Below are 8,864 nucleotides of genomic sequence, written 5' to 3' on the forward strand. Positions count from 1 at the left end.
TATAGAGGAGGCCACATCGGGTGCAGCGGATGCAATAGATGATGTGTGTGGAGGTACAGGTGAACTTGTGGCGGATATGGAAGGATCCCTTGGGGCCTTGGAGGGAAGTGAGGGAGGAGGTGTGGGCGCAAGTTTTACATTTCCTGCGGTTGCAGGGGAAGGTGCCGGGAGTGGAGGTTGGGTTGGTGGGGGGTGTGGACCTGACGAGGGAGTCACGAAGGGAGTGGTCTTTGTAGAACGCTGATAGGGGAGGGGAGGGAAATATATCCCTAGTGGTGGGGTCCGTTTGGAGGTGGCGGAAATGACGGCGGATGATACGTTGTATACGGAGGTTGGTGGGGTGGTAGGTGAGAACCAGTGGGGTTCTGTCTTGGTGGCGGTTGGAGGAGCGGGGCTCAAGGGCGGAGGAGCGGGAAGTGGAGGAGATGTGGTGGACGGCATCGTCGATCACGTTTGGGGGGAATCTGCGGTCCTTGAAGACGACTTGGTCTGCGGTCCTTGGACTCCTCCACCGGCAGAACATAACAACACGACGGCTGGAGGAGGAGCGCCTCACCTTCCGCCTGGGAACCCTCTAACCACAAGGGATGAACTCAGATTTCTCCAGTTTCCTCATTTCCCCTCCCCCCCTTGTCTCAGTCGGTTCCCTCAACTCAGCACCACCCTCCTAACCTGCAATCTTCTTCCTGACCTCTCCGCCCCCACCCCACTCCGGCCTATCACCCTCACCTTGACCTTCTTCCACCTATCACATCTTCCACCTATCACATCGCCCCTCCCCCAAGTCCCTCCTCCCTACCTTTTATCTTAGCCTGCTTGGCACACTCTCCTCATTCCTGATGAAGGGCTTATGCTCGAAACGTCGAATTCTCTATTCCTGAGATGCTGCCTGGCCTGCTGTGCTTTGACCAGCAACACATTTTCAGCTGTGATCTCCAGCATCTGCAGACCTCATTTTTTACTCTGAAGGAAAAAGTCCTAGCTTGTCCAACTCTCCCTAAAACTCAGACTATTGAGACCTGGCAACATCCTTGTAAATTTCTTCTGCACCCTTTCCAGTTTAATGACATCCTTCCTATGACAAAGTGACCAAAACTGAATGCAATACTCCAAGTGCGGCCTCACCTAACATCCTGTACAAATGCAACTTAACTTCCCAACTTCTATACTCAATACCCTGACCGTTAAAGGCCAGTGTGCCAAAAGCCGCCTTCACTGCCCTGTCTACCTGTGACTCCACTTTCAGAAAACCATGTCCGTTAACCCCAACGTTCCTTTGTTCCACTATATTCCTGAAGGCACAACCATTCACCATGAAACTCCTACCTTGATTTGACTTGCAAAATGCAAGACCTCACACTTATCTATATAAAACTCCATTTGTCATCTCTCGGCCCACGTTCCCAGCTGATCAAGGTCTTGCTGCAATTCCTAATAACCTTCCTCACTGTTCATGATTCTGCCTATTTTAGTGTCATCTACAAACTTAATAATGATGCTTTATACATTCTCTTCGAAATCATTGATATAGATAACAAAAAGTAATGAGCCTACACTGACCCCTGAGGCACTCCAGTAATCACAGGTCTCCAGTCAAAGAAGCATCCTTCCACTATTACCCTCTGCGTCTGACCATCAAGGTAATTGTGTATCCAATTTGCCAGACCCCCCAACACCCCCGGATTCCATGCGAACTTACCTTCCAGAGCTGCCTACTATGTGGAACTGTATCAAAGGTCTAACTGAAATCTATATAGACTGCACATCCACCAATATAATTTATTGTATCCGTTGCTCCCGATGCGGTCTCCTCTACATTGGAGAGTCTGGACGCCTCCTAGTAGAGTCCTTTAGGTTAAATCTCTGGGACACCCGCACCAATCAACCCCACCGCCCTGTGGCCCAAAATTTCAACTCCGCCTCCTCCACCGCCACTCCCTCACCACCAGACGCCTGGAGGAAGGACGCCTTATCTTCCGCCTCGGAACACTTCAACCCCAGGGCATCAGTGTGGACTTCACTAGTTTCCTCATTTCCCCTTCCCCCACCTCACCCCAGTTCCAACCTTCTAGCTCAGCACCATCCCCATGATCTGTCCTACCTGCCTATCTTCCTTTCCACCTATCCACTTCACCCTCCTCTCTGACCTATCGCTTCCATCCCCACTCCCATTCACCTATTGTACTCTATGCTACTTTCTCCCTACACCCACTCACCTCTCATTTATCTCTCCACTCTGCAGGCACCCAGCCTCATTCCTGTTGAAGGGTTCCTCAGATGCTACCTGACCTGCTGTGCTTTTTCAGCACCACACTAATCTAGACTCTATATAGACTGTGTCTACTGCTCTGCCCTCATCAACTCTCCTGGTCACATCAAAGAATTGTGACAAATTTGTGAGGCATGATTTCCCAAGCACAAAGCCATGCTAACTATTCTTAACAAAACTCTATTTTTCCAAATGCATGTCTATCTTACCCTTCAGAATCTTCTCAAGTAACTTACCCACCACAGATGTTAGGCTTATTGGTCTCTCATTCCCAGGTTTTTTTTTGCAGCCCTTCTTGAATAAGGGCATAAGCCTCCAGTCTTCAGGGGCCTCATCCATGGCTAACGGTGATGCAAAAATATCAACCAGGCCCCCCACAATTTCTCCTCTAGCCCTTTGCAGTGTTCTTGGCTACATCTGGTCAGGACCAGGAGATTTATCCACATTCATATATCTTTGGTCTGTAGGAGGAAACCAGAGCTCCCGGAGGAAACCCGCAGAGACATGGAGAAAATTTGCAAAGTCCACACAGACAGTCACTTGAAGGTGGAAGCGAGTCTGGGTCCCTGCTGCTGTCAGGTAGCAGTGCTAACCACTGAGCCACTGTGCCACCCTAATTTGCATTGAGTGAATGCAATTTATTTTGCAATTTCAAAGTGCAGGCAAATGTAATTCAGATACATTTACTTAGCAAAATATAAACCCATTCAGATTTAAGGAAGTGAAGCATTGAATATAAAATCACTTACACATTCTGCTTATTGTCTTAGCATTTACCTATGAAGTCATGCATGCACTGCACAGATACAAGTATTGCACACGCATGCCCAATGTGCTGTCTCGGTTATTTTTTAAATACCATTAGGAAATGCAACAAGCCACATTTGGGTTTCTGATTTGTACTCATTGATTTTGCAACTAGAAAATTGCCTGTGACAAATTGATGAACTTAAAATTGATTCTTTGTATGTTCAAGATAGTGACAGAGTTGAATGGAAGATTTCAGAAATTTTATCAATAGAGGCACTGAATAATCACATCTTCAAATGTTGGCATAGCTTTTACAATGGTGATAATGATTGACAAGCCTAGCCAAAACTGTGAGATTAGACTCTCTACAGTGTGGAAACAGGCCCTTCGGCCCAACAAGTCCTCATCCACCCTCCAAAGAGCAACCCCCAGACCCGTTCCCCTTGACTAATGCACCTAACACTATGGGCAATTTAGCATGGCCAATTCACCTAACCCCCACATCTTTTGACTGTGGGAGGAAACCCACGCAGACACAGGGAGAATGTGCAAACCCCACACGGACAGTTACCTGAGGCAGGAATTGAACCCAGGTACCTGGTGCTGTGAGGCAACAGTGCTAACCACTGAGCCACTGTGCCACCCTAAATTATGACATTAGAAAGCAAAATTTGCAGAAAGAGTGCACACATTACTCAGGAGTTTCATAATGTAGATTTGGGAAACGGAATCACTTCTTTCTGGTGTATCTGAACCAGAACAAAGAAAATGTTATTCTAAAGGAAAGAGATAGTTGAACAATTGTCTCACCTGTCAAGTGAGGAGTGGAAGTATGGGTTGGAAATTCTGAATGTAATTAAGTATAGATTGGAAGTTCTGAATGTACAGATAGTATATAGGAAGCAACTCTTTAGTAACAGTGAATATGATTACTCTCATATTTAATGAAGGAATAATATTTCAAATCAGATTAACATTTCCTAACATTTCAGTGTTCAATTCTCACAATAAACACTCCACTAGCTAACTAGAGGATCAGTCTGTTCAATGCTGAAAACATTGCCAGCGCAATAATTGCACTTCATCAGTGAACATAGTTGTGTCTTAACCACAGTTGGCTGACTGTGTCCCAAGTGCTGTAGGAAGGGAGAACACAGAGAAGTGAAAGCAATGGATGTGGAACAACAATGCAGAATAGCCAGATTCATCGTGAACAATCCCATCGGTAACACCCACCTGTGGAATTGGACTTCTGAATTCATCCATATTTTTAAGAGACAAAGAGAGGAAATTTTAGCAAATTTGAACATTTTGCAAAACACACACACATTTTTATTTTCAGGCACACTCGCTTCATTGCCAGACTGAAATGATGGACAGTTTGTTTAATTACATTAACCTGTAATCTAATGTTGCTAATGTTTTGGGGTGGCACGATGGCACAGTGGTTAGCCCTACTACCTCACAGCACCAGGCTCCCAGGTTCAATTCCAGCCTTGGGTGACTGTCTGTGTGGAGTTTGCACATTCTCATGTCTGCGTGGGTTTCCTCCCACAGTCCAAGATGTGCAGGTCAGGTGAATTGGCTATGCTAAATTGTCCATAGTATTATGGTACATCATTCAGAGGGGAATGGGTCTGCGTGGGTTACTCTTCAGAGGGTTGGTGTGGACTGGTTGGGCCAAAGAGTCTTTTTCCACACTGTAGGGAATCGAATGTAATACAGTTCACGCTGACCAGATATTATAGATAAATGTAGTGCCATTTGTCAGCACTTGGCCCATATCCCCCTAAACCCTTCCTATTCATGTACTCATACAAATGCCTTTTAAATGTTATAATTGTACCAACCTCCACCACTCCCTTTGGCAGCTCATTCCATTCATGCACCACCCTGTGTGTGGAAAAAGTTGCCCTTAGATCCCTTTTAAATCTACCCTCTCTTACCTTAAACCTATGCCCTCCGTTTCTGGACTACCTCATGTTCCAGGATTTTTTTCCTGGAGCAAGCCTGGAGAAAAATCATGTGAACTTTAAAAAGATAAAAGGGTTGGATTTTCAGGGTAGTGTAAATCTCATGCACAATGCCACTCCACTCCTCTTTGTTTAAATGAAACAAAAGAGCATTGCATTTCTGACAGGAGACTCCAATTAGCGCTCCTTTGGAAATGAGGTGCTATACTTCCATTCCAACAGGTCCCTCATAGAACATAGAACAATACAGCACAAAACAGGCCCTTCGGCCCTCAATATTGCGCCGACATGTGAACTATTCTCAGCTCATCCCCCTACACTATCCCATCATCATCCATGTGCTTATCTAAGGATTGTTTAAATCTCCCTAATGTGGCTGAGTTGACTACATTAGCAGGTAGGGCATTCCACATCCTTACCATGAACTGACGGGAGAAAATAATCCATGTCCCTTTTCCACAGCTGTCACCGAATGCCATATTCTGAAATTGGAATGTCCAGCATCATTTTGGCAGCTTTGTAGAAGCCAAGAGTGTAAGTGTGAGATGAGTCGATAAACTACGGAGCTGGAAAAAGCACAGCAGGTCAAGCAGCATCAGAAGAGCAGGAGAGTCGATGTTTCGGGCGGGACCCTTCATCAGGACTGACACTATCTGCAAGTGTGAGATGAGGGTGCCGGGAGGCTGGGCTGCCAGATGCGTAGGGCAGCACAAAGGACGTGGTAATTGATGGAGTGTAGGGTAGGTCAGGCTGGGTGAGAGTATCTGGTGTGGAAGGGGTCAGGGTGGAGGAAGATGACTAGCATAGTGTTGTTGATTCCGGAGTTGGGGCAAGGGGCTTTGGAAGCAGAGGTCAAGCCCAGTAGCTGGATGGGAGAGGGAGGTAAGTGTTTGGTCCAAGGTTCGTGGGGGTCATGATCAGGGGGACATGCAGTTGGAGATGTGTTTGGAAAGTTGGGGATCATTTGCAACTCAAGAGTTAGACTAAGGGAGACGATGTTGCGTGTGTGTTGCTGGAAAAGCACAGCAGGAGGTCAGGCAGCATCAGAGGAGCAGGCGAATGGACGTTTCGGGCCGGAGCTCTTCATCAGGCACCCCCGAGACTCCCAGCCTCATTCCTGATGAAGGGCTTTGGCCCGAAACATCCATTCTCATGCTCCTCGGATGCTGCCTGACCTGCAGTGCTTTTCCAGCAACACTCTCTCAACTCTGATCTCCAGCATCTGCAGACCTCACTGTCGCCTAATGGAGGCAATGGCCTAGTGAAATTATCGCTGGACTATTAATCTGGGGACCCCGGTTCAAATCCTGCCACGGCAGGTGGTGGAATTTGAATTTAATAAAAACAATCTGAAAGCATTGTTAATTGTTGGAAAAAACTCATCTGTTTCATTAATGTTCTTCAGGGAAGGAAACCTGCCATCCTTACCTGGCCTAATCTACATGTGACTCCAGACCCACAGCAATGTGTTTGACACTTATCTGTCCTATGGGCAATAAATGCTTGCCCAGCCAGTGATGTCCTGATCCCATGAATGAATAAAAAAAGTTATTTAATTGTCCACCTTTCCTAAGCGTTATTGATTGAATGGAACCCTCTACATACTCATATTTAAGTGGATAATTTTGGAGGGTTCCAGACACAGTGGAATTATCTTTAACTTCCCAGGCAATTCCCTTGGTGTCTGCAATGATTAGGATTCTGCCACATCCTGTTCTCAAGTCCCACCCACGCGAGAAAAATAACTGATCGGCCATCGGAAAATATGGGCCCATGCTACGTTTTGTTTGAAATTATTTATTTATCATCAAGGGGTTGAAGATGGGAATAAATAAGTTGCCCAGCTAGCAGTCAAGAATCTTTCAATCAGATGATTAAAAGTCCTCTTGCTTTATAGTTGATGTGGAGGACTGGGCATTGGAGGGTGTATCAAGGTGGGGTAGTTGGAGTAAGGGAGTTATGTGATTAAATATCTAGGAATACTTACAATCACAGCTGACAACCTGACTGCTAAGTAAAGACTCACATTTGTATATCATTTTTCATGATACCAAATGTCTCAAAATACTTTACACAAATGAAGTACTTTTGAAGTGTATAGATTTTTTACATTGCAACAAAGACTGTAGCAATAATTAGAAAAAGTGTAAGAAAGTCAACCCATTTCTCTTTGAGGTTCAGACTTTTGCTCCACAGTCCACAGACTTTGTTCTGTTTTGCCTATTTACCCCACACAATGGGCGGCACGGTGGCACAGTGGTCAGCACTGCTGCCTCACAATGCCAGAGACCCAGGCTCAATTCCCACCTCAGGTGACTCTGTGTGGAGTTTGCACATTCTCCCAGTGTCTGCTGAGCTGGAAGTTTGGAACTAGGATGAGGTGGGGGAAGGGGAGGTGAGGAAGCTGTTGAAGTCCACCTTGATGCCCTGGGGTTGAAGTGTTCCGAGGCGGAAGATGAGGCGTTCTTCCTCCAGGCATCTGGTGGTGAGGGAGCGGCAGTGAAGGAGGCCCAGGACCTCCATGTCCTCGGCAGAGTGGGAGGGAGAGTTGAAACGTTGGGCCACAGGGCGGTGTGGTTGATTGATGCGGGTGTCTCGGAGATGTTCCCTAAAGCCCTCTGGGGAGACTAGGCGCCTCCTAGCAATGTAGAGGAGACCGCATCGGGAGCAACGGATACAATAAATAATATTAATGGATGTGTAGGTAAAACATTGATGGATGTGGAAGGCTCCTTTAGGACCTTGGATAGAGGTGAGGGAGGAGGTGTGAGCACAGGTTTTACAGTTCCTGCAGTGGCAGGGGAAAGTGCCAGGATCGGAGGGTGGGTTGTAGGGGAGCGTGGACCTGACCAGGTAGTCATGGAGTGAACGGTCTATGCGGAAGGCGGAAAGGGGTGGGGAGGGAAATATATCCCTGGTGGTGGGGTCTTTTTGGAGGTGGTGGAAATGTCGGCGGATGATTTGGTTTATGCGAAGGTTTGTAGGGTGGAAGGTGAGCACCAAGAGCGTTCTGTCCTTGTTACAGTTGGAGGGGTGGGGTCTGAGGGCGGAGGTGGGGGATGTGGACGAGATGCGTTGGAGGGCATCTTTAACCACGTGGGAAGTGAAATTGCGGTCTCTAAAGAAGGAGGCCATCTGATATGTTCTATGGTGGAATTGGTCCTCCTGGGAGCAGATACGGCAGAGGCGGAGGAATTGGGAATACGGGATGGCATTTTTGCAAGAGATAGGGTGGGAAGAGGTGTAATCCAGGTAGCTGTGGGAGTTGGTGGGTTTGTAAAAAATGTCAGTGTCAAGTCGGTTGTCATTAATGGAGATGGAGAGGTCCAGGACAGGGAGGGAGGTGTCAGAGATGGTCCAGGTAAATTTAAGGTCAGGGTGGAATGTGTTGGTGAAGTTGATGAATTGCTCAACCTCCTTGCGGGAGCACGAATCATCAATGTAGCGGAGGAAGAGGTGGGGAGTGGTGCCGGTGTAATTACGGAAGATCAACTGTTCAACGTAGCCAACAAAGAGACAGGCATAGTTGGTGCCCATACGTGTGCCCATGGCTACCCCTTTGGTCTGGAGGAAGTGGAAGGATTTGCAAGAGAAATTGTTAAGGGTGAAGACCAGTTCGGCCAAACGAAATGAGAGTGTCGGTGGAAGGGTACTGTTGGGGACGTCTGGAGAGGAAAAAACGGAGGGCTTGGAGGCCCTGGTCATGGTGAATGGAGGTGTAGAGGGATTGGATATCCATGGTGAAGATGAGGCGTTGGGGGCCGGGGAAACGGAAGTCTTGGAGGAGGTGGAGGGCGTGGGTGGTGTCTCGAACATATGTGGGAAGTTCCTGGACTAGGGGGGATAGGACAGTGTCGAGGTAGGTAGATTTG

This window comes from Hemiscyllium ocellatum, chromosome 39 (genome assembly GCF_020745735.1).
Source record: "Hemiscyllium ocellatum isolate sHemOce1 chromosome 39, sHemOce1.pat.X.cur, whole genome shotgun sequence".
Classification (NCBI taxonomy): Eukaryota; Metazoa; Chordata; class Chondrichthyes; order Orectolobiformes; family Hemiscylliidae; genus Hemiscyllium; species Hemiscyllium ocellatum.